This window comes from Amblyomma americanum, chromosome 11, assembly GCF_052857255.1.
Source record: "Amblyomma americanum isolate KBUSLIRL-KWMA chromosome 11, ASM5285725v1, whole genome shotgun sequence".
In the NCBI taxonomy this organism is placed as follows: Eukaryota; Metazoa; Arthropoda; class Arachnida; order Ixodida; family Ixodidae; genus Amblyomma; species Amblyomma americanum.
Window position 1 is genome coordinate 131,871,974 of NC_135507.1, and position 26,674 is coordinate 131,898,647.

A 26,674-nucleotide genomic window follows, 5' to 3' on the forward strand; every position below is an offset into this window, starting at 1 on the left:
TCAACGTCGGCGACAATACTGATCCGTGGGGCACGCCGCAGAGAGGAACAAATGATCCGACCGCTTCGCCGCTGTGGCGTATTGCAAATTTTCTGCCTTCCAAAAATGACTGGAGAAAACTACGCACTCTCTAGAGGGAGATGCAGCATGACAATGGAGTTCAGCATGGCTGCATGGCTGATGTTGTCATATGCCTTTTCAACATCCATTGCTAAAACAGTACGCACATCGCGGCTGCGGGTAGATGACAGAACTGCAGATACTAAGACAGCCACCTGTCCTCTGTACCAATATATGAACGAAAGCCGATTTGTGCGCGGTGATAAAAACCGTGCTGCTCTAGCCGCCATGACGATCGTGTGGCTAGCATTTTCTCCGCCAGCTTGCACAGCGTAGGAGTTAAGGAGATAGGTCGCAAGTTGGCAAAATCCGTCGGAGGCTTTCCTGGTTTCGGGATAGCAATCACGACAGCGGATTTCCAGCTCTCGGTCGCTACGCCATCCGACCATACTTTGTTTATGGTGTCTAGTATTTAAGGGAGTGCAGCGCTACACAGGTTCTTGTACACCTCGTACTGAACATTGTCCGGGCGGGGCGCTGTTTTCCGTTTCGCATCATCTATTGCAGCCAGCAACTCAGGCATAGAGAATGGACACGCAATTCCATCTACGTCGACATCAGACAGCATTTGATATACATGCGCTGGGATGCCTGCCGTATTTAAACTAGCGGATGAAGAAGGCACAGCATCGTATTTCGTAAAAACCTTTCGCGCTGCTTGTTTGGCGAAATCATCTGGCGACAAGTTAGCCGCGAAACATGCGGTTGCCGCTGCGTCAGTCGAACGGCGACCGCGTTCCATTGTACGGAATGTTCGCCAGAGCGAAACATTCGATAGGTTTTCCTTGCGTAATATGCTGCAGTACAACCTTGAGGTGTGGATCCGACGCGGTCTCCTGTGCTATTCGAGCCGCCGTCTCTTCACTCACTAGTGCTGCCACGACGCCGATGGCATGAACTTCGACGTCGTCGGTGTCCATCGCAGTGACGTTGCCAGTGCCCGGTGCTCTCGATAACATGTCCGCCAGCTCCATCTGTTTTCCGGGAACAAACAGCAAGTTGTAATCATACTTTTAGAAGTCTCTAAAAAAAAGTTGCACCGTGGGCGGCATATCGGCAATAGCTTCCTTGGCAATATCAATGAGAGGCCTCTGGTCGCTTTCAAGTAGCGGCGACCGACCATAAATGAAGTGGGAGAACTTCTCACAGCCAAATACAAGAGCAAGAGCCTGTATTTATATCTGAGAACACCGTTGCTTTATATCTGTCACAGCTCTAGACGCGTAAGCCACTGGCCTCCAGCCGTCCTCGTGACTCTGCAGGAGAGCGGATGCAATAGCGCTCTGGGAGGCATCTGACGTCGTTTTTGTTTGCTTGCATGGATCAAAAACTTAAGTAGCGATTTCTCGCTTAGCGATTTACATATGGCTCTCCACTCTTCATCATGATTATGTGTCCAGTCAAATATGGCGTCCTGCTTGATAAGAGATCGCAAAGCAGGCGTTTTCTGGGCTACCGATGGCAAATATTCAATCTGTGAACTGCAAGCTTGTTATCGGGCCTTGGCATCTGCACTAGACTGGCGACAAAGGCCGGATTTAGACAGATTCCTTTGTCGCTGATATTATTGCCCAGAAATTCAATCTCTTGCGCACCGAACTGGCATTTTTGGGCAATGAACGTCAAGCCTGCCAATTCCGCTGCTTTCAGCGCGCTACGAAGCCTCTGGTGATGCTCTGCCTCATCAGTTCCCCAAATTAGCACACCGTCCATGTGCACGCGTACGCCTGGCAGGCCATCAAAGGTCTCGTTTAACGCCTTCTGGAATACTTCGCTAGCCGATGCAATGCCGAACGGCAGACGGTGGAAACGGTAGCGACCGAAGGGTGCTGCAAGCGTGCATACTTTTCATGAAGGCTGATCTAGCCGAACCTGATGGAAGCCGGTGTTGGCATCGAGACGAGAGAAAAATTTCGCGCCGGTAAGTTCAGCCTCGATGTCTTCTCGGCGGGGCATTTTATAATGCTCCCTCATTAGGGATGCATTTATCCTTCTCGGGTGCATGCAAACCCGTAGTTTGCCATCTTTCTTCTGAACAATAACGAGGCGGCTTGCCCATTCCGTTGGCTCGGTGACTTTTTGAATGATGTGCTCTCGCTCCATACGCGTCAGCTCGTCCCGAAGTGGTTGTTGCAGTGCCAACGGAACCCTTCGCGCCGGCTGTACAGTTGGGACAGCGTCTTCTTGCAGCATTATTTTGTACTCGCGGTTGATGCGTCCCGTTCCTTGAAGGAGCTGAGGGAATTCTTCTAAGACGTCCCCGCTTGCCGCCATGGTGGCGACCTCTCGATGAAGTAGCCAAAGGGTTCGCTCGCATCCAGCCCGGGATAGCCTGGTAATCCTTCTTTACCACGAAGACGTCGGTGCAGATCTTTCGGTCGCCGATGAGGACAGGTACCGAGACGAAGCCGCAGTGCTTATATGATGCCGCCGTTGTATGAGCGCAGAGTTGCCATGCTGGATTTCAGGAGACCGACGTTTATCTTTCGGAACATTGAGAGGGGAATTAGGTTCGCTTGAGATCCTGTGTCTACCTTCATCGTCGTCGCTCTTTTGCCGACCGTTGATGTGACGAGCCGCGGCGTCGTGCAAACGGTGCCGATCGCGACGTCTAGAACGTCAAAGTTGTCCTCGTGCTGTATTTCCACGACTCGAGTCATTGATCTGCAACATATGGCGAAGTTTTTGTTCCGTCGCAAATACGAAAAACTTTTCCGGACGCTGGGAACCGTCGAGGTGCATGTGACCTTCCACACCGGGAACACACGAATCCTTGCTGAGGAGGGCGTACTGTTGCTCGGCTTGAAGTGACAACCTCAAGTTGGGCGTCATTCCCTTTTGACCACAACACACTCTGGCGTGCAGAAGTGTAGGCTGGATTGTAACGTTGTAATTGCTTTTTCGAGAGTTAACTTCTCTCTCAGCCGCTTTTCCCTAGGCTTTGTCGAGTTCTTGCCAAACGCTATCTGGTCTCGAGCCATGTCTTCTGTGAGACTGCCAAAGTTACAGTACTGAGCTTGCTTTTTTAGATACCGCCAGAAACTTTCGAAGAGCTCTGCTTCTGACTGTACTCGAGTTCGGAACACGTACCTCTCATGCACCTCATTCTGTTGCTCGACGCAGTATGCTTCAAACTTGGCAACGACGGTGCGGAAGTCCCCCTTGATCTCTCCTGCAGATAATACGAAGTTATTGAGAACTTCGATGGCATCCTCGCCTGCCACGCTCAGGAACAAGGCTGTGTTTGCCGCCTCTGTTCGTGGTTTTTCAATGCACTCCGTTGCTTTCAAGAACCGTTCTAACCGCTGCCTGAAAAGCTTCCATTTCCTTTCGTCACCTCCGGTTATGCGTAGCGATTCCGGTGGCTTGACGCTGTCCATGGCCTATCTGTAGTGCTCACTGCGGTGCGACGCTTCAAGGCGAATCCCCCTTCTTACACCACGTATGAGTTATGGTGAGTGACAGAGTGATGGACGCTAGTGCGTGTCGAAGGAACGAATGTCAGTAGTAGTTTATTGCATCGTGTATATAGCCACGTTGGTCGAGAGGGTAATGTTATCAGAAAAGGGAACGTCGGCACATGTGTGCTCGGAAGCAAAGATGAATGCGCGCACAAGCAGATATGATACAACGCCCACATACAATTCCGGTAGTAAGGATGACATCCAGAACTCTCGGCCGGCCAATACCAATACTTAACACGTTTTCCACATTTTCGGGATAAACATAAAGTAGTAGTATACAATCATCACAGGTTTAGGAAAAGCAGGTCTTCCTGTACGGCTGTACGGTTTTTAAGTGAATTTATCAAGAAAACAATATATAACAGAGTACATAGTTGACATTCTTATTGGTATTAAGAAAGCGTTTTGCACTGTGAACCATGATATACTACTGCCAAAATAGCATCGGTGTGGATTGAAAACTCCAAGAAAGTGGTTTTTAAAAAGCTATCTTTCTGGCCTGAAGCAGTGCCTTAAAGCTGATAAGTCCGTATCCAGCGTTCATTCTATCCTGTGTGACGTGCACCAGGGCTTGGTAATGGGACTATTACTCTTCCCTGTATGAATAAATTATCTGCTATATCCTTTGAATTTCGCCCAAACTATTATGTATGCGTCTGATACAGCCTTTCTCTTCCCTAGTTAGTGGCCGAATATGGTCGAAATGCACGCTAAATGTGATCTCTCTCTGATATGCCAGTGGTATTTACAAAACAAGTTAAGTGTACACACCTCAAACACTAAATACATTGTCTTCAGCAATCCTATAGGAACCCACAGTTTTCCGGAGTTACAAATAGGCGCAAACTCCCTCGAAAGTATCGATGGCTAGAGTCAGCTTTAAATTTTAATCCTGACATAATTCATGTTTGTTCATGGAAGGGTAACGGAGTGGATTCCAATAGAAGGCAAGCGTAGCAGGGGGCGGCAGAAGGTTAGGTGGGCGGATGAGATTAGGAAGTTTGCAGGCATAGGGTAGGCGCAGCAGGCAAAGGTCAGGGTTAATTGGAGAGACATGGGAGAGGCCTTTGCCCTTCAGTGGGTTTAGTCAGGCTGATGATGATGATGAATTCATGTAAGCAGTAAATTTAAATGGGCTTGCTTTGTCCTAATAGAAGCTAAAGAAGTCTCTCTTCGCACACAGAAAATTTATTATTATTTCCAGTTTAAAAACAATATGACTTATTATATAGAGTCCTGGGGATTGGGGTATACCAATGACCTCACTCAAATATTCGTATTTAAAAGAAGAGCCCTTCGTAAACTTACAGCAGTAAACTCACAGATAGATTAGGCTCCGCTCTTTCGTGACCAGGACATTACAGCTTTCTTTGCTATGCGGGGATTTTAAACGAGCTTGTGTGGTTATACACATATTAAACTATAACGTCCACTACCATGATCTGTTTTCGTTTATCCCTCGTCCAACTGTAAAATTTATCGACTGTTGTTTTAACATTCCAGTTAACAATTTTTCATGCCACTGCCATAATTTGGAACCAACTCCCTTCTAACATAAAGATAGGTTATTTTACAATAACCGAATTAAAAGATATTTCCGAAGAGACCACTACTCAACTCTGTTATAAAAGAGGGTTTTTCTTACTTGCGTATCGCATTTCTGTTTAGGAGCTATTGCACAATGTCCTGAGTATTTCGCTTTTCTTTTTATATAACTGCTGCTTAACTGTTGTACGTGAATTTGATGTCTAATACTTAGTTGTCTTGCTATAATTAGTTTTGTATTTCTTGCATGGACCCAAGACTAGCCGAGAAGGCTGAGGGCCCAGATGATCCGCACGTATCGTTTAACTAGCCATGTTAATAAAACAGATTAGATTGACAGGTTGATTGATTGATTGATAGATTGGTTGATTGAGTGAACATTCCGCTGGAGTAACACTGCTTGCAGCGTTTCTTACCTAAACGTCGAAGCGGTATGGAAGACACAATGCGGACGAAGAGGACAAAGCTCCTTTCTGCGCCACCAACGAACAGATGGGAAGTGGGCTTGGGATGACCAGCTCCGATTATCCACGGCGTGATAGTTCTACGCCGGCCAAATGCGAAACGGGCGCTCTATTGATGTGTCATGGAGACGAAGGCAAGGAAGGGGGTCGTTCATCGCGGTGTGCGGGGCTCGAGCTTTTGCTTCACGTTTATTCCTCATTCTATTCATATTCGAACACTGAGAAAAATACGGATTGTCAGGAACCGCGGCTGTGCTCCTTGGATATCTTTTAAACACACGCTGTTGACCCATGACCGTCTTTGAGGAAGGAAATTAAATCGCTGCTCTGAAGCACATTTGGGCTTGTGCTAACTGTAATTCAATTGATGTAAATTGTTATGCACATCAGGAACAAAGCCAAATTACTTTCGTAAGTTGAACAGGGGTGCCACAGGTAGTTGTGGAATAGAAGTAGAAATAAGCCAATAAACAGTCTGAAAAAATACAGAGGGCGTATTCATTGAATTGAATGGAGTTTATTTTCTAAGGATCGCCTGGGGAGGGTGGAGGATAAAAGCTGCAAGAGCAGCTTGGCGAGTCCATCAACAGCTACTGGATACGGCAGCAGACAATTCCAGAAAGAATTATGACGGCACTTAATTGGGCTTAATGGAGGAATCCGAAAGCATGCGTTTGGGGGAAAGAAAAGATTTTTGAAGAAAGCAAAAGCCGCAGTAGCTGTAACTTCTCTACCTCTCGGTGGACACCTCAACCGCGCCTTAGAGCATGCAACTGAAGGTGTATATCTCATGGCCCGAAAGCCTGTCGCAAGCTAGCCTCCAACTTGTGTAGCGCTGGTGTGAAGCATCTTTGGGCTTCTGCTAATTGTAATTCAGTTGATGTAAAATTAGTATGTACTTCAGGAACGACGCCAAATTAGTTTCGCGCGCTGAACGAATGCGCCACAGGCAGTAGTGGAATAGGTGTGGAAATAAGCCAATAAACCGTTCGAAACAACCCAAAGAGCATTGAACGTGCGTATATCATTGGCCCGAACCCCTGTCGCAAGCTAGCCTCCAACTTGACTAAAACAGCTCAGCTATATGCAAACAAAACTGCTATGACACCGCCCGAAACCCTGTACGACGAACGCTTCTTTAAAATGTTGGTGCGTATGCTGTCGGGAAAACTGCCACCACACTCAGCTCAGCCAGTGATGTCATCGCTGGAATTTGATCTACGGATTCATGGATTAGGGTGTTGTGATTGGAGGGAGGGGGGGTATGATGTCGCACTACACCGTTGTCACGTGAGTTAGTATGACCTAATACTCATATGATCTCGTCACTAATTATTCCAATTTATCTTCGCATTACTCAATTATAATAATTAGTAATACTATGCATGCTAATTGCTTAATGATGTAACGCTTTATCTTCATCAGGCGACTCGTCGGCTCGTGGCGCCGGCTTGTGACGTGGTACCGTTCGTTGCGAACACTTTTTGCCGACATTATATTGGGATTGAGCCATCTAATGCTTTCTCATTAATGATCATTCTGATAAAAAACCTACAAGACTCAAAATAATAGTCAGTCACCCCTGCAGTGTTGGGAAGCAAAACATAATGCAGAAAAAGTGAATACACATATATACATCAAAATAAAGAGAAAGCATTAGTGATGGATTGTAGTTATAGGAGTGAGATCAGTTTTCACATTTATTTGCGCGAAGTTTCAGCCATGATCACATCAACAAACGGTGAGTGTGTTCAATGTACGTGGCAATGTGTTTTTAGTACTTTGTGTGCCACATCAGTAGGACGTTTCAGCATATCAGTGTTCAGCGTGTCTGCGGTGAAATTGGCGACTCTTAGTACAAAGTTCTGCTAAGTGGAGGAGGTGGCTAGTAAATTTAACTAGGTGAGTTCTGTATGCGTCAACCGGTCTTACGTGGCAAAAGGTCAGATATTTTGACTATACTACACTGATAAGAAAGCTCAGCTGTGTGGTGGAACGCACTGTGGTTGCATATAACGCCTAAAACTTTTTCTGAAGCAGATAAGCCTTCAGGCTGGCTTTCGTAAACGATACTCGAGAATAGACTATATTTCGGGAGTGAGCGAGCTTTATCTCTCGACAAAGCGAAGGGAGACTTGTACTAAATGCCCAGAGAGCCTAACAAATATCCCTGCCTCCTTCTACATACAGTTATGGTAGTGGCGATAGTGCATTCAAATGCATGTACATTAAAGCCACAGCTCGGAGAGCAGAATTAACGCAATTACAGTAACACAAATGATCGGAATATTTGTTGAATACTTTAATCAAAACAAAAAAAAACACATTCAAAACGGCAAAAATGCAATGCATGTGCACTTTTTTTGAGGAGGTAGATATGTAAGAGATGTAAAGGCATCGAAGTAACAGTTATTATCAAAAGTAAACAACATTGACAAGTAATAAGGCACTTAGCTTTCTTTTAAATAATTCTTTGAGGCACTCAAATCCAACAGTTCACCAAACTTGTTTGTTATTTCTGTAGACTGATTTTTGTTATACGCGTATATTTTGGTTCAGTGTTTTCGGGAACCGTCTTCAAAATTCTGTCTGTCATCTGCCCCATTTTTTCACGTGTCGGAGTGTTTCTTTCAAATGACTTGGTAAAGTTTTTTGCATCTTCTTGCTCTGCTTTTTCCTGCTCTGTTCAAAATTTTTCCGTTTTTTTTAGCCTTTGTCATTTTGCCCCACCTGCCTTATCATCTCTGTTTCCACGAGCGCATAAAGCTTCCGCCGCTTGGTGGCGTCTCTGTCATGGGTATATATGCAGGGTTTCGATGATTCTTGAATAAAGTTGAAGTTCAGCGCCTGTGACGTCGTCCTCTGTGTTTCTTCTGTCCCTGTGCTCTAAACGCGCTGTCAACAAGAATTATCAATAAATGTTTGTTCTCCGTAATTGGTTCTTGTTTCTGGAACGTGTCTGATAAAGCACCGTAGAGGGTAAAGCGATGTCCCCATACTGCCTGTTTTAGGGAATAATTTTCACTTATGTATGGTAACCAGAAGTGCTTTATTTATATCTTGTCTGCCCCTTGGAGAGAAAAGCATTTTAATATAGGAGGTTTTTCAACGTTTATATAGCGGCCACGATGACTGCAATATATTCATAGCATTCGTTTTGTAAAATAACTTGTTGCAGTTTGTTCTCGAAGTTGTTCCCCATACCAATACACCGTAGCAGTGCTTCGAACAAAAAAAATACAGCATTTTATACCTGTTGTTTGAGCCAAACAGGAATAAGTTCGGTTATCCTGTTAATGACACCCACATATATAGACAAGTCAATCCATAGCTGTTTTTTATGTGAATTCCCTAATAGATGCTGCTCAAACTATATTCCCAAGAGTTTTTCTTATTTTTCTTCGTTTGAGCAATTAATTTGAGTACCATTTAAATTGATGTTAATATCACTCGTAATGATTTTATTACGTGCCATGAATCAGGAATGCGTAGTTTTTGCAGTGTTCAGCTCCACTTCATTTTTTTCAGCCATTGAGACGATCGACGCAGTCAGGGGCGTAGCCTGGGGGGTTGCCTTGGTGCCAGATCACCCTCAGAAATTTGATAACCGCTGCATCCCTTCCCCCTTTTTTCGGACTTTTTTGGCGCCCATGCTATTTACACTGCGTATCAGAATATTAAAATATGAGAACTAAAATAAGAAGAGTGTCGATTTCTTGACAAAAATGGTTTCTGTTCCGAAAGCCACATGGCACCGCTAAGCTGAAGTTATTCCACAAGTACTTGCTGTTGGGCTAGTTGGTTCATCATAAAGTTGTATGGCGCAAGGGAACGAACACAGGAAGACACAGAGACAGAAAAAGCGCCTACTACCAACTGAGTTTATAGCGGAAAACACCACCTTTATACGCCAGTGCATTATCACCACCAGTGGGTTATCATGGCCAGGACAAGCTAACAAGAAAAAATATATGTACAGAAAAAGATTACATTTATGCAAAAAAGCCAGAGAATTGCTACTCACAGAACAAGGCATGAAAAATTTACGAACATGATACCAAGATTAAATGACAAGATCTACACACAACCATCTAACAAATTCAGTTCCTGCCCGCGGAGTTTGACCGACGAAGTGCTTATGCACGTGGGCCCACCTTTCTGTATGTGAAATGCTTCTATAACTTCCCTTTCAACTCGCTCTCTGCCTCCGCCGATAAACTTTGCCTGTTCCAGCACCGGTCCGCAATCTTGGCAATGCCTGCAGTGATAAGGAAGGTTTCCTCTTTCATTGTTTTTTGTTGTCCGTTTATGCTCAATCGCTCTCTCATTGAAACAACGGCCGGTCTGCCCAAAGTAGACGCGCCCACACTTCAGCGGTATCTCGTAGATGACTTTAGACCTGCAATCCGTATAACGCTGCCTATGCTTGATAGCGCACCTCGGGGTTCGTTTGTCCATCACGGAGCATATCTTGCCAAGCTTACATGGTGCTGAAAACACCGCATTCACACCATAACGACCCCCCCATCTTCTTGATGCGCGCTTTTTTGTGCAAATACGGAATCGCCGCCACAGGCCTCTTATCTCTCTGCTTGCTTGATGGAGCACCGCTCAAAGAGAGCTCATAGTCTTCTGCAGCAAGGCTTCATAAAGAGCGGTTATGACAAGGCAGGGATAACCAGCGTTGTTTAATCTCTGAAGTTGCTTGTCAAAGCGAGCCTGCACACAGTGATCACATTATTTATAGAGAGCGGCGTGTAAGTACGTCATGGCAATACTTCGTTTCACCAGTTTATAATGGGCACTGCTGAACGGTATGAGGCTTTTCTTGGAGCGGGGGTTATACACCGAACACACATGATCTACTTTTGAATAAGACATAGCGCATGACGACAGGACAGTGCAGAGACAACACAGGACGAGTGTTAACTGACAACTGCAGGTTTATTTCAAATCCACACTCGAGCAAACCAGTGCGCATGTCCAGCCACGCAGCACCAAACGGAAAGATTAGAACGCCGATACAGTTATCATCAAAACATCACATGTACAAAAATTCAGAGCCCCAGACAAAAGGTAACAGCAAACCCCCCTTTGATTTTTAACTTTCAGCACGAAGAATTTTTATTATTATTATTATTATTATTATTATTATTATTATTATTATTATTATTATTATTATTATTATTATTATTATTATTATTATTATTATTATTTTGAATTGAGGAAACAGAATTCTTTATGCAAGACAGCAAGGGAAGGTTCGCCAACACACTTGTCCCATCCAGTCCTTTGGATATTCGATGCCTCAAGAATTTCTCTGGCAAGCTGGTCTTTGGCGCGGCCAACAACCTTAGTTTTGTACAGAAGAAGACAGCACCCGCCGTCCCTACAATGCATGGGCAAGTGCCAACCACTTACACCCTCGAGTGAATTGGAGTGCTCGCGTAAGCGATCATTCAAGCATCGCCCAGTTTGGCCTATGTAGATGCTTCCGCAGCTTAGAGGGATTTCATACACAACGCAAACAGTGCACTCAACAAATTTAGTTGCATGCTTGTTGTTGCAAGCTGCTTTCTTGGCAATATTCCTGCTTGAAAGAGCGCAAAGACTTGAAAGCTTTCGGGGGGCTGCGAAAACCATATCTACTCCGAATTTTCCCGCTACTCTTTTTAAATTATGCGAAACGCTGGGTACGTAGGGCAGTACTTAAAATTTCTTGTTCTGATTTTCTTTCTGGTAACCGGACCGCATTTCTTCTCGATGTAATATCTTCATCAAGATTTCTGGCACTGCCGTGAGAACTGACATAGAAAAACCAGCTTGCTTGAGTCGCTGAACTGTTTGAGTTGTGTATGAAATTCCTCTAAGCTGCGGCAGCGTCTACATAGGCCAAACTGGCCGATGCTTGATTGATCGCTTACGCGAGCACTCCAATTCACTCGAGGGTGTAAGTGGTAGGCACTTGCCCATGCATTGTAGGGACTGCGGGTGCCGTCCTCTTCTGTACAAAACTAAGGTTGTTGGCCGCGCCAAAGACCAGCTTGCCAGAGAAATTCTTGAGGCATCGAACATTGGAAGGGACTGGAAGGGACAAGTGTGTTAGCGCACCTTCCCTTGATCACTTGCATAAAGAATTCTGTTTCCTCAATTAAAAATAGTAATAATATTAATGAAAAAATACTTCGTGCTGAAAGTTAAAAATCAAAGGGGGGTTTGCTGTTACCTTTTGTCTGGGGCTCTGAATTTTTGTACCTGTGATGTTTTGATGACAACTGCAGCGGCGTTCTAATCTTTCCGTTTGTTGCTGCGTGGCTGGACATGCGCACTGGTTTCCTCGAGTGTGGATTTCAAATAAACCTGCAGTTCTCAGTTAGCGCTCGCCCTGTGTTGTCTTTGCACTGTCCTGTCTTCATGCGCTATGTCTTATTCAAAAGTGATGCACCAACAAGCCCAAAGTTCCACCCTATTAACACATGGTCTACGCCATTAAAATAAAACTGAACGTACAGAAACTGGATCTTGCCCCCTTGCGGCAGTTCCCAAGTGAAGGTGAGGCTTTGGGAATTGTCTCTAAAAATGTTAAGAACATCAGCAACAGCTTCATCAAAGTTAATAGAGGTAGGCGGGTCAAAAAGAATAATATAATCGTCAACAAAGCGGAACACCCGTCTGAGAGGTGTCCGATTTAAATGCGCAGAAATGCGCTGGTCCATAAAAGCTAAAAAGATGTCAGTTGAAATGGGGGCTATAGATGAGCCATTGCAAATTCCAGTTCTTTGCAGATAAAACTTCTGGTTAAAATCAATGACAGTTGATTGCAGATAAAATTCAAACAAAGATATAAAATGGTCACAGGTAATTCCAATAGCATTCTGCAACCTTAGTTCATCAAAATCATTTATGCTCGCGCGAATCGCTGTAAAGAGGCCATCGTGGGGAACAGAGTAGTACAAGTTTTCGACATCTATAGAGAACGCACATGACGCTTTGTCTAATCCAGACCTCATTACAGTTAAAACTGAATCAGAGTTCTTAATAAGAAAAGGGTTGTCCACAGAAAGCTGTTTCAAAGAATGTTGCAGAAATTTAGACACACGGGATTGCCATGTCCCCTTTTCTGATACAATAACCCGTAAGGGAAACTCAGGTTTATGGGTTTTGCAAGTGAAAAAAACATTTAAAACTCCTTTTCGCTGAATTTACCAGCTTCTGCACAGATTCTAAATTCAGATCCTCTAGTTATTTCAGCAAGACGCTCTTTCTGTCTCTGTGTCTTCCTGTGTTCTTTCCCTTGCGCCATACAACTTTATGCTGAAGTTTTTGTTGCGGTGAAATTATTCGCCAGGTTATTTTTGTCAGTCCAAAAGCTGTCCTTTCGCATATTTCCCTCGACCGCCGGCGGCTTCGGCTGCATGTGATGCCTTAACGCGAGCAGATAGACTCCTTTTACACTTGCTGTGCATTTGGATGCGATCAATACAGATAAATCTAGTCGCGTCTTGCATCGCAAACAAAGCGATAAGCGGCGTGCCGGCAACTTGGAAGAATGAAGAAACAAACACTGCAAAGATTAGCTGCAATATTCACCTCTCAAAGAAGCATCGACCCGATACATTACGAAAAGAAATAATGTGACTAGCAACAAATAAAACGGATCGTGCGAAAATAAACACATAGTGTGGAAACACAGCGTCCATTAGTGCGCATGATAGGGCTTAATTTTTAGACCTACGACATGGACAACCTCTGGTCGTACACGGCGTCACTGGGATGCAGTCATTGCGGCAGGGATGACTTTAAAACCCACTTCACCTAGCCGACAAAAGCCTTCTACGAACCGAAATAGCGGCGCAAAAGCTTTCCACTCAATCCATAGCGGAATAGGGTTAATTGGAGAGACATGGGAGAGGCCTTTGCCCTGCAGTGGGTGTAGTAGGCCTGATGATGATGATGATGATGATGATGATGATGATAGCGGGCGGCGAATTGGCGTCCAAACCCAGACTTCGTCTTCTGGCTTGTATTCCGCGTTGCGTCTTCGTAGGTTGTTGCGTCTGGCGTCGGTCCGCTGCTGGTCTCTGGTTCGTAATCGGGATTCGAGCTTCTGCGCTTTGAAGGTAGGCGGCGACGACGACGTTCTCTTCTCCGGTAACGTTGGGCAGCATGGCGTCTAGCGTGGTCGTGGCCTCCTTGCCATGGACGAGCCGAAAAAGCGTCATTTAGGTGGTCTTCTGCACTGCGGTGTTGTAAGGGAATACGACGTAAGGCAGGATGGCTTGATGAAGTCTAGAGTTAGCGAAAACTCGTCTGGTCAGGGACAATCATAATAAAACTTAAAAGGAGGACGCCGACCAAAAGTAAAAAACAAAAAACAACAAAATGACGTTTTGGCTCCCGTACGGGAGCCTTGTTCACAATGAGAAGGATTAGAAAGTGCATCAGGATTAAATACGTTTGAAAAGAGGGCGCAGGGAGCGTGCGTATACAGGAGTTAGATTTCCTGTGTTACGATTGAGGGTGCGATTAGTCGTTTGAATGAATAATGATTCGAGGTGAAGGCGACGGTACAGATTCTTTTCAGTTGCCAGCACGTGTGCCCTACCCCAGTCAATATCGTGTCCAGTTGATACGGAGTGTTCGGCGATAGCATTAGCGTTCACTTTTTTGTTTTTAACATCATTGCAATTTTCTTTTAGGCGTCTTTTAAAATCACCAGTCTCGCCGATGTAGACGATGTCACAATCGGAGCACGGGACGCTGTAAACAACGCCAGGGTACTTTTCTTTGGGGAGAACGTCTTTGACGTTAACCAGCGCATGCCGAAGTTTCCTTGTGGGGACATGGGCAACGTGAACTTGGAATGTGCGCAGAATACGCGCCAAGGGTTCGCTTATTCCGGGTGTGTAGGGAACAGCGGCACGTTTCAGAGGGGACAACACGGGACTTTCACGTGTCGGGCAAGATAACTGATTTTCAACAGATGCCACAAAAGCAGCTGGTACTCGTTTCGCGCGAGTTCTTGCCGTACAGTACCAAAGTCGAGTGCCCGATCTTCAGGAAAACTGCATATGCGTTCTGCGCGTTTGAACAAGGTTGTGGCAACAGATTTTTTTTTGATTAGCCGGGTGCACAGACTTGAAGTTAAGGTATCTTCCGATGTGGGTGGGTTTCCTGTAGACGCTGAATGATAGCTTTCCACTGTTTCGTTTTACCAATACGTCCAGGAAGGGCAACGCGCCATTCATTTCTTCATCGACGGTGAAATCAATCGCTTCTTCAATGGAATTTAAATGGGACGAAAACGCCAGCAAATCATCTTTCCGAATGAGGCACAAGCAGTCATCTACATATCTAAGAAAAATTCTTGGCGGTGATGGGAACGTTTCAAGGGCACGGCGCTCAACAAATTCCATAGTCAGATTCGCGAGTCACTGAGATAGAGGCGCCCATTGGTGTGCCCTGAAGTTGTCGGTAAAAAGAGCCTTGTAAGACGAAATAAGTGTTGTCCAGGCAGAACTGTAAGAGCCTGCGGAGATCTCGAATGTCACCTGGCTTCCCAGGTGTTATATGCTGCATCGACTTGCATGGCGAGCATATCGGTGATGGTTTTGCTCAGGCGCTCGGTCAGTCCGTTGGTCTGTGGATGGCATGCAGTTGTCCTCCGGTGGCTGGTTTGGCAGTAACGCAGGATGGCTTGCGTTAGTTCCGCCGTGAATGCTGTTCCTCTGTCCTTGATGAGCACATCAGGGGCGCCGTGCCGCAGAATAATGCACTCCACGAAAAATTTGGCGACTTCTGCTGCTGTTCTGTTCAGTAGGGCTTTTGCCTCGGCGTAGCGGGTCAGGTAGTCGGTCGCTATGATGATCCACTTATTTTCAGACATTGGCTTTAGGAAAGGGCCAAGGAAGTCCATGCTGATCTGTTGAAAGGGCCTTGAGGGGATTCAATGGGGTTCAGTAACCCTGTTGGTCGGGTGGGAGGGGTCTTTCGTCGTTGACAATCTCGGCAGGTTTTCCCATAATGTGCGGATGAGCCATGACCGTCGGGGCCAGTAATATTTGTCTTGAATGTGGGGTCCAGCTGAATGAGATGTCCAGATGTCGGCTTGTCGTGTAAAGCGTATAGAACTTCTTCGCGGAGACAAGCAGGTACTAAAAGTAGGTAGGCTGTTTTGTTCGTTGCGAAGTTCTTCAAGAGGACTTCATTTGTGCACAGAAGACAGTCCTCGCTTGAATGAAGCGGGGGTTGAAGGAACCTTGCCTTCCAAGTACTCGGTTAGGCGTTTTAGGTCGGGGTTCGAGCGTTGCTGCTGTGCAAAGAGCTGAGGCTGATAGGTCTCAGGAAGACATCCTCATCGTCGTCCGGCGGCGGTTCATCTACAGGGTCTCGTGAGAGACAATCGGCGTCAGAGTGCTTGCGTCCTGACTTGTAAACGACGGTGACGTCAAACTCCAGGAGGCGCAGACTTCATCGTGCGAGGCGGCCAGAGGCGTACTTCAAACTGGCAAGCCAGCACAGCGCGTGGTGGTCGCTGACCACTTTGAACGGTCGAACGTACAGGTAGGGGTGGAATTTCGACGTAGCCCAGATGATGGCAAAGCACTATTTCTCAGTTGTCGAATATTTTTTCTCGGCCTTGGAAAGGGAACGGCTAGCGTATGCGATGACTTTCTCCATCCAGTCGATTTTTGAACGAGAACGGCACCTTGGCCTACGCTGCTTGTGTCGGTATGAACTCCACTATCGGCGTTTTCATCAAAATGCGCGAGGATCGTTGGGACTGTAAACGACGCTGAAGTTCCTTGAAGGCTTCTGCTTGCGGCGCTTCTCAGTTAAACGCCATGTCTGCCTTCGTCAGTTGGATTAGGGGCTTGGCGATGCGCGAAAAGTTTTTGACAAATCGTCGGTAATATGCGCACAGTCCGAGAAATCTGCTCACTGCTTTCTTATCGGCCGGCGGTAGAAACTGTTCAATAACAGTTGTTTTCAGCGGGTCTGTGCGTACTCCCTCTTTGCTAACGATGTGGCCTAGGAACAGCCGCTCTTCTTAGGCAAAGGGGCACCTCTCTGCTTTCAAGGTTAGGCCAGACGACTTGAGGGCGTCTACTGGAAAACGGCTACTGTTCGAAGTCTTTTGACGAGTACTGTTCGAAGTCTTTTGACATGATCTTCAAAGTTGAGGCGAAGAGAACCTCATCTAAATATACCAGACAAATCTGACACTTAAGGCCTCCCAGCGCTGCATCCATTACTCGCTGAAACGTCGCTGGTGCAGAACAGGGACCAAACGGCATCACCTTCAACTGAAAGAGCCCATCCAGAGTTATAAATGCGGTCTTCTCGCGATCTGTTTCGTCGCCCTCAGTTTTCCAGTAGCCGCTCTTGAGGTACATTGATGAGAAATGCTTGGCGTTGCAGAGGCTGTCCAGTGTGTCGTCGATGCGGGGGAGGGGTTGGACATCCTTCTTTGTTATGTTGTTCAAGCAGCGGTAATCCGCGCAGAATCGAAGTGCGCCGTCTTTCTTTCTCACTAGAAGTACCGGTGCCGCCCATAGGCTGTTTGAAGGCTGGATGACGTCGTCGCGAAGCATTTTTTCCACTTCTTCCCGAATGGCTTGTCGTTCTCGCGGCAACACACGGTAGGTGCTTTGACGGAGAGGTCGGGCGTGCTGGTCGGTTATAACGTGATGCTCGGCAATCGGCGTTTGTCGGACCTTCGGCGATGACGAAAAGCACTCGTTGTAGCTTCGAAGCAGATTGCAGATCTGGTCTTGTCTGTTCCGGGGCAGGGCTGGGTTAATGCCGAAAGTGGGCGTGTTCTCTTTTTCTGCGAATCTCCTACGGATGGGTCGGAGAGAGAGAAAGGTTCTCGTACATCGGATATTTCGTCAAAGAAAGCAATCGCCTTTCCTCTGTTAAAGTGGCGGTACTCTTCGCTAGAAATAGTGATCAGTACTTCAGCCTCACCATTGCAGAAATGCGCAATGCCTCTTCCGATGCTCATTCCGCGGTCTAGAAGCAACTGCATGTTTCCCTTGATTGTGAATTCAGCGTTAACGGCTTTCCTGGCGCCTACGGTCACGATAATGCTTGAACGGGGTTGGACGCTCACTTCTTCCTCCAGGGCACTGAGGGCAACGTGATTTTCCAGAGTTTTCATCGAAGGGGTGGCCTCGCCCGTCGAAAGCGTGATCAACTTCTATCGCAGGTCGGTGACCGCCTGATGCTCATTAAGGAAATTCATCCCCAAGATCGCTTCGTGGAAGTATTGCGGTAGCACAACAAAAGGTCGCAGGATAGCTATGTCCTTTGGAAGTCACTCGCGCTATGCATCGTCCTGATGGCGAAATGAGTTCGCCCCCTGCGGTGCGAATTTGCGGGCCGTCACAGGCTTTTGTGACTTTTCTCAGCTGTGCAGCGAATGTTCCGTTTATCGCCGAGTAATCGGCTCCAGTGTCGACTAGAGTGGTAATTATCCGGCCGTCGATAACTAGTTCTAAGTCGGATGTCCTAGCTCTAGCGTTGCACGTCGTTCTGTGTGTCGGGTCACGACTTCGTTGTGTATGGGAAGCGCGTATGTGTAGAACGTGTCGTCGAAACTTTTCTTCGTAGCGGCGTTGTTTTGAAGGCGGTTCGCGTCGAGTTCGAGGTTGTCATTGTATGCGGCGTCGACGTGTCGGCGGCATGGTCGTTGGAGGATCAGTGTTTCATTAGGGAGCAACCTCACCTCAAGACGTGTCTGTATTTAGCTTCCCCTAAGTGGGCTGCGGAGCGTCCTTGTGCCGCGGCTGCGTAGCTGCGGCGTGGCGTCGCAAAGCGCGGGGCTGACGGCGATACCTTCAGATCGGAAAATAGCACGAGTGGTTCCCGTATATAAAAAAAGGTGATCGATTGTCAGTTTAAAATTATCGGCCTGTTTCCATTACATGCTGTTGCTGTAAGATGTTGGAGCATATTGTAGCCGGCTACCTGCGAAAGTTCCTGACTGATCATAATTTTTTGTCTGATAATCAGCACGGGATTAGGCAGGGGTTATCCACAGTTACTAAGACTGTTTTGTCTGTGCACGAATCTACGCGGGTGCTTGATATGTCAGGGCAAACGAACGTGGTTTTGTTTGGTTTCAACAAGGCCTTTGATAAGGTGCCACGTGGCAAAATTCTCTATAAGATGGAATGTATGGGTGCGCCTTTTTTATCATTCGATGGATTCAGGCCTACCTTACAGACAAACGGCAATATGTGGAAATCAATAAGACCGCTTCAAGTGTTGTTAGTGTGAGCTCAGGAGTTCCCCAGAAAAGTGTGCTTGGACCATTGTTGTTTTTAATATATGTCGATGATTTAGTTATGGTTGTTCCTGAAGATGTCTGTGTTAAGTTATTCGCAGACGACTGTGTTGTGTTTAAACAAATTTTATCCGAACACGACCACAGCTCTGTACAAAAAGCAGTTTTTGCCATTTAAGAATTGTGTCTGAAATAGACTATGAAACATAGTAGTGAAAAAACTGTTCTCTTGCGTATAACTAGAAAAAAGTATCCCAGTTTGCTTCCTTACCTCCTTCGCAGCAATACGATTTTGGAAGTTGAGAAATATAAATATTCAGGCGTAACACTTGACAGAAAGATAAAATTGCCTACACACATTACTAATATGTCTACAGCTGAATTTCTAAAGCTATGGGTTTTACAAAGAAAGTTAAATACTGCCCCAGCACATATAAAAAAAATTGGCTTAGAAACTTGTGTGCGGTCTTACCATGAATATGCTTCAGTAGTGTGGGACCCACACACGAAAAGAGACATAATGATACCTCTTGCGGGGCTAGTTGGTGCAACGTTGTGTAACAAAAGATAAAAAAACGCTAAATTTGAGAGTCTTTCTGCGTGGCTTGTGTCAAAATTAGCGCTGTTTTTTATCTTTTGAGACATAATGATCCTTGAAAAAGTCTATAGGAAAGCGGTTAGGTTTATATACTGGAATTACAAAAGAGAAGACTCCCTCGCAGTTAATGATCGCAAATAACATTCATACACTAGAAACTCGCAGAAAGAATAATAGATAGATATTCTTGTTTTATAGTTTAACAGGATGAAATAAACTCAAGCTTCCTGAGTGCATTAAGCGTCCTCTAGTGAGGACTCGGGGCGTTCCTGTGCATTCCCTTGCTCCCCTTTTCGCCTAAACTAACAGTTGTAAAAACAGTTTTTTTCCTAGAACAGTGCAAGATTGGAATTCATCACCGGCATCTGTTTTATCCCCACAAAAGTTTTCTGAGGCGTTACATTATCTGCTTACCTGCTAATATTGTTTATATGTATGTTTTGTATCCGTACGTGTGCTGCTAATATTGTATAATTTTCTTCTTTCGGTATCCGTGTGCTGCTAGTATTGCATAATTTTATTTTTTTCGTTATGAAACAATGTAAATTCATCCCTGCTCTGGCCAAGCAGTGGCCTGCAGTATTCTGAAATAAATAAATACTAAATGAAATAATAAATGGGGAGCGCGAAAGGCGGTTCGGCGAGTACTCTCGGCGCAGGCACTCGTCGATTTCCTGCGGACGTTGGCTGAAGCTTGGTCGTGGTGCGTCAACGGCAAATCCACGAAGACCCATAAGTGGGTACGGGCAGTGACGAAAAATATGGCCCGCCTCAGCGCAATGGAAGCACAACGGTCGGTTGCCAGAAGTCCTCCTGGTGTCGCATTTCCGGGGGCTTGAGCGTCGTTCGTACGATGGGCGCACGGGGGATGGGAAGTGGCGTTCTGGAACAAGTGGCTCATCTCAGTGAGGACGTAGGTGTTGTCGTTGCGGCTGAGTAGTCCGTACTGTAGCGGCGTAGGTCATGGCCTGGGGTTCTGTGGACGTCGGAGTGCTAAGTGCCTGTTGCACTTCTTCCCGTACACGTTGTTGTGATCGGAGGCCCTGCCAGCGGGAACAGACGAGCTCGGCAGGCGCCATCGAACTATGTTTGACCAAAGGTGCTGTCGTCCTGAGAAGAGGATTAGGAACGGCTCCTGGCGACGGTGAGTTGTGACGAAAGGCCTCTCATCCCTTCGTCCGGAGTATGGAATGCGGCGTTTCTCCCGAACTGCGCCCTCACGTGGACCGGCAGAAAGACCCGAACAAAGGCGCCGGACCCGCCTCGCTCGCTTGCACTTGCGCGGCCAGACAAAGCGGGGGCGGACACGGCTGATTCATATTACCATCTGGAATGCCCGCGGCCGTCAGGACGCATCTTTCCACGGAGGGGATCACCGCCTGCTAAGCCAACCACCTTATGCACCTGGTCAAACCGGTCGGAAACCGCATTCCTGGACCTCAAGGCGCCAGGATTCCTTATCGCCTGTGCACGTGTTTGTGGGGGCGGAGCGGTCACGGGGTTAGGGAAGAGACTATGAAGAGTGTGTCTGCCCATTGGACGCTTGATCAGCCACCGGTTTCCCTAGCTAGGTGCCTAGGGAATATCCACTGTATTTAAGCCGCGATTTGGCTGGTTTCACAGCACTTCATCTCGACTTTTGGTCTCCCTGCTTCTCTTGTATATATGTAAATAAACCTTCAAGTTTTCCAACCCTCCTGAAGGCTTCCCTCCGTCGTCTGCAGAGCTCATCGTCCTGCGGTGAAGACCTCGGTCCCGGTACCCAAGCATATCAATTGGTGGCAGCGGTGGGATGGTCTGCGCCTGGTCCTGACTCTGGTATGGTAAGTGCGAGGTCTTTCTCTTGGAGCATTGCCAGGTTTTACAACTTTGGAAATTTGTTAGCCTAGGTAATCGAAGGTTGGTATGAGAGGCAGCCGGGGCTCCTCTGACCACGTGAGTAGAGACTTGCCGTTGCTTAAATTTTCATGGACTGGAAGAAGCTGCGCAAACCAGACCTAGTTCTCGTATGCGGGGAATTGAGCATTGATTGTGGGTCGATCCGTAGAAAACCTGAATTGATTAGGGCAATTGAGGATTTCGGTGCGGACGAGGAGGAGATAGTAGAATGTTGGGAGCTAATTAAGGAGGAGTTGGAGAAGGAAAGGGAACAAAAGAAGCGAGAGGATGAACAAAAGAAGCGAGAGGATGAAGAAAAAAGGAAGCGCGGAGAGCACGAAAGAAAGCGCGAAGAGCAGGAAAGGGAGAACGAAAGGAAGCGCGAAGATCAGGAAAGGGAGCACGAAAGAAAGCGCGAAGAGCAGGAAAGAGAGCACGAAAGGAAGCGCGAAGAGCATGAAAGAGAGATCGAGAAAAAAAGGCTCGATCTACAGATAGCTCAGGCTGCACAGGCAGAACGCACTAGGCTAGAGGTGCCGAACACAGTGGCTTGCCAGGCAGCATCAAAACTAAAAATAAAGGACCTCTTGCAACCGTAAAAACTTGGAGAGGACATAGGGCTCTTTCTCGTGAACTTTGAGCGGGCATGCGAAAATTGCAAGTTCCCGACCGAGTCTTGGCCGCAGAAACTTCGGACCATTCTTCCATGTGAGGCGGCCCAAGTACTCGCTCGTCTGGCAAAAGAAGAGGCGGCAGACTATACTAAAGTAAAGGCAGCACTCCTAAATAGTATCGCCTGTCCGCAGAGACCTTTCGGCGCCGCTTCAGGGAAGCCAGAAAACAGCCTAATCACTCATTTCCGGATTCTGCGTATAACCTTAAGGCAGACCTGAAGGAATGGCTAAAGGGAGAACAGGCTTACGGAACTCACGATAAGGTAATAGAGGTGATCTGCGTGGAGCAGTTTTTTGCTCTTTGAGGGAAGAAATGCGCGTGTGGGTGCAGGACAGGCCGGGAAATAAAACCCTAGAAAGTGCAGCACAGCTGGCCGAAGAGGTCTATGCCAAGCGCGTAGCAGAGGGTGCGCGTGCCCCCATAAGCCCCAAAGTAGAAAAAAATTTCCACGGATCCAGACAGGAGGGGCAGCAAGCCGCAACTGGGAGCGGAACGAGGGCCACAAAGCAGAATCAAGCACCCCCACAAAGGGGGCGACCGAAAAAGAGAGGGATAAGGCTTTTGAAGCCAGAAAGAAACCAGTGTGTTTCCGTTGTCACGAGCCCGGTCACTTCGCCCACGCTTGCAGGAAGCAGGAAATCGTTCTCTCCTCGGTGGAGGCGGGCGATGAGAACATGCGCCTGCTAGAGCCATACCTGAAAGACATGCAGGTTAATGGAAAACCGTGCCGGGTTCTGAGGGACTCCGCGGCCACCATGGACGTAATTCACCCCACGTACGTGAACGCAGCTGATTTTACTAGGGAATGTGCAGGGATTAGGCAGGTGGCCGAAGAGAATAGCGCGTGCTGGCCGATCGCACGATTTAGAATAGAGGGCCCGTTTGGTGTTCTGGAAACGGAGGCAGCGGTATCACAGAATCTGCCGGGAAAATTTCCGTACCTCTTTTCAAATCGGTCGGAGCAGATGCTCCAGGAAGAGGGTCGTAGTTTCGGCGATCGAACCGTCCAGGCGCTCACTCGTGCGAAGGCTCGCGAGATTGCAGCTAAAGTAAATCGTAGGAAGAACGAAGGCTTTCCCACGACGGGTCAGGCAGGGGCAAAAACAGGAGGCGATGCTTCTGAGACGAGCGGAGAGGCTCGCGGCAGGAACAGATGCGACGCCGAGTACAAGGACTCAAAGGGGGTCCAGTTTGATCGGCTCGTGGTGCCGCAGAAATACCGCGCAGGCATCCTTAAACTGTGCCATGGTGGGGGTTGGTCTTGCCACCTTGGAGTGAAGAAAACTAAAGCTAGGCTTCTACAGGAGTTTTATTGGCCTGGCTGCGTCAGGGATGTCGAGTAGTTTTTAAAGTCCTGCGAGACCTGTCAGCGTGTCGGAAAGCCAGGGGATTTAAGGAAGGCTCCGATGAAGCTAGTGCCCGTGATTAGCGAACCCTTCTGTCGTTTGGTGGGGGACGTAGTCGGTCCTCTACCAGTGACTCAGTCGGGCTACCGCTACCGAAAAGGGCGGGAAAACGGGAATGCTGACGGTCTCAGACGTAGCTTTCCTGCATAATCTTGCGTAAAATGCCCTAATGCTCGAGAAAAGCTACCGTATCATTTTTGGTTGCGTTTTTTTTGTTGCTTCTCCGTACCTACCTCATTGCCGAAAAAAAAAGTATCCTACCGAATTTCAGACGCATGTCTTTTGCGAAAAAAGGAAAAACAAAGAGGAACTAGTTTTGGTTCAGCAGACTTCCGGACGTGGGCTGTTTGCGAGGGTTAAGTCATCCAAAATTTGCAGCCATATTGCTCCGTATTAAAGACCTGGCAATGTTCTGAAGCTGGCCGCGTGCTGCCTAGCCGGAGGTAGGAGATGAGCTCAGATCTGATCGCTAATGCTCCGTTGAGGACCCTTGCCAGCTGTGCAGGTCAAGTGGACTGACTACTAGGAGGCCGCCTTGGACTCTGACGCCCATTCGTGGTGCACCGACCAGCTGTAACCACTTCGTGGCGTCTTCTTGCCGGCGGACGGATTGTTGTGATCGGAGGCCCCGACAGCGGGAACAGACGAGCTCGGCAGGCGCCATCGAACTATGTTTGACCAAAGGTGCTGTCGTCCTGAGAAGAGGATTAGGAACGGCTCCTGGCGACGGTGAGCTGTGACGAAAGGCCTCTCATCCCTTCGTCCGGAGTATGGAATGCGGCGTTTCTCCCGAACTGCGCCCTCACGTGGACCGGCAGGAAGACCCGAACAAAGGCGCCGGACCCGCCTCGCTCGCTTGCACTTGCGCGGCCAGACAAAGCGGGGGCGGACACGCCTGATTCATCTTACCCTCTGGGATGCCCGAGGCCGTCAGGACGCATCTTTCCACGGAGGGGATCACCGCCTGCTAAGCCAACGACCTTATGCACCTGGTCAAACCGGTCGGAAACCGCATTCCAGGACCTCAAGGCGCCAGGATTCTTTATCACCTGTGCACGTGTTTGTGGGGCAGAGCGGTCACGGGGTTAGGGAAGAGACTATGAAGAGTGTGTCTGCCCATTGGACGCTTGATCAGCCACCGGTTTCCCTAGCTAGGTGCCTAGGGAATATCCACTGTATTTAAGCCGCGATTTGGCTGGTTTCACAACACTTCATCTCTGACTTTTGGTCTCCCTGCTTCTCTTGTAAATATGCAAATAAACCTTCAAGTTTTCCAACCCTCTTGAAGGCTTCCCTCCGTCGTCTGCAGAGTTCATCGTCATGCGGTGAAGACCTCGGTCCCGATACCCAAGCATATCAACGTCCATGAGAGACGCTGCTTGTGGCCTTGGGGAGGATGGCAGTAATCGGAGTAGCTCCTCTCAAACGATTTCGCGGATCACTTAGCGCAATTGCCGCTGCTGGTGGTCGTCGTGTCCGGAAGGATTGCACAGGCAGAAGAAGGGCGATTGTACTGCCGAGCTCGGACATCGAGGGTCTCCGAAATCGTGCAGGCTTCTTGCATGAATTCTTCGACTGTTTTAGGCGGCTGGCGGACGAGGCTGCCGAAGAGTTGTTCTTTTACGCCGCGCATTAAAAACTCAACTTTCTTTTCCTTGGTCACGTCGGTGTCGGCGCGGCGAAGTAGGCGCTTCATCTCTTAGACGTAGGGCTCATTCGTAAGCTGGATCCTGGACTCGAGAAGTCGATCGGATCTTTCTTTCCAAACGACACTGTGGAATACCTTAAAAAGTTTCCTCTTGAATAGCTCCCATGTCGTTAGGGACAACCCGTGGTTTTCGTACGACGTACGTGCTGAGCCCTCCAGTGAGAAAAACACATGTACAATATTGGCCGCATCATTCCACTTGTATGATGCCACGGGCTCAAATTTGTCCAACCATTCTTCGGGGTCTTCGCCTAGGAATCCTTTGAAAGTTGGTGGAAAACACGGTAAAAATATAACGACGGAACACATCACAACAGTTAACGTTAAGGCAAAACAAGTAGCTATGTAACGACGTAACGGCACGACGTCACAGCAGAAGTAGGAAGGAATAAATAGATGATGCCGCAGACGGCTGAGTGATGCGGAAACTGTATGCAGCGTCTGAGCTACGAAGCGTGCGTAAAATCTACGCCCGCCGAACTGTTCAGCCCCCTTGTTGCTGTGACTTATATCCCAAGCTTCACTTCGTCATCGCCCCCGTAGTTGTCTTTCCTTGCTGTCTGCCTGATCTGTTGACTATCATTTAGTTCCATAGTAGCATGGTGCGCTCAGCAGACGATGGTAACGGCCAAAGGATGAAGCAGCAGACGGCTGATTCAAGCGTGAACAACACCGTCACCGAACTGTACAGTCTCCTCGTCGCTATGTCATTTTATATCCGAAGCTGCCCTCCGTCATCGCCCCCGTGGTTGCCTTTCTTTACCAGTTTGATTCCTGGCAGAATGGTGCGAACACCAGTTATCAGTAAGAACAGACGGACGAAGCAGCTGGCGGCTGATACCTGCGGAAACTGAATGTCGCACCTTAACCAGCCTTAGTTCAGCCGCCTTCTTTCTATGTTTTATACTTCCGAAGGTGCCCTAAATGATCACCCACGTAGCTGTCTTTCGTTGATGTCAGGCTGATGCGTTATTTAACAGATAGTTCTTTGCTAGAATGGTGAGATCAGCAGGCAACGGTAAGAGCTGAGGAACGAAGCAGCTGACGGCTTATTACTACTGAAACTGATGCAGCACCTTAGGCACGAAGCATGCGCAAATGTACATCGACCCCGAACTGTTAGGCCGCCTCTCCCTTATGTCTTTTTATATCAGAAGTTGCCCCTCGTTATCACCCACGTGATTGTCTTCCTTTCTTGTCTGGCTGACGCGTTGCTTAACAATTAGTTCCCTGGTAGAACCGTGCGATCAGTAGGCGACGGTAAGAGCAGGGAGAGGAAGCAGCTGACATCCGAGTACCTTAGCCACAAAGTGCGCGTAAAATACACCGCCCCCGAACTGTTCAGCCGCCTTCTCTCTATGTCTTTTTATTTTAGCACAAATTTTAGAACATATAAATCATAAACATATATTATATTTCTTGTAAGAGCACAAAGTACTTACCGATTTTCAGCATGGTTTCAGGCGTGGTTTTCTACAAGTACACAGTCAGTTGAAACTGCGCATGACTTTGCTCAGTCGATTAA

At 47.5% G+C, this 26,674-nt stretch overlaps 1 long non-coding RNA gene across 1 annotated transcript in view; it reads right to left on the reverse strand.

Moving 5' to 3' along the window:
* LOC144109910 (uncharacterized) overlaps positions 1-5,668 on the reverse strand; it is a 45,674-nt gene extending 40,006 nt beyond the window's left edge. The window contains exon 1 of the long non-coding RNA XR_013309644.1: positions 5,546-5,668. This is a non-coding gene — a long non-coding RNA (uncharacterized LOC144109910). The remainder of the gene's footprint in view (positions 1-5,545) is intronic.
* Positions 5,669-26,674: the final 21,006 nt, after the last annotated feature.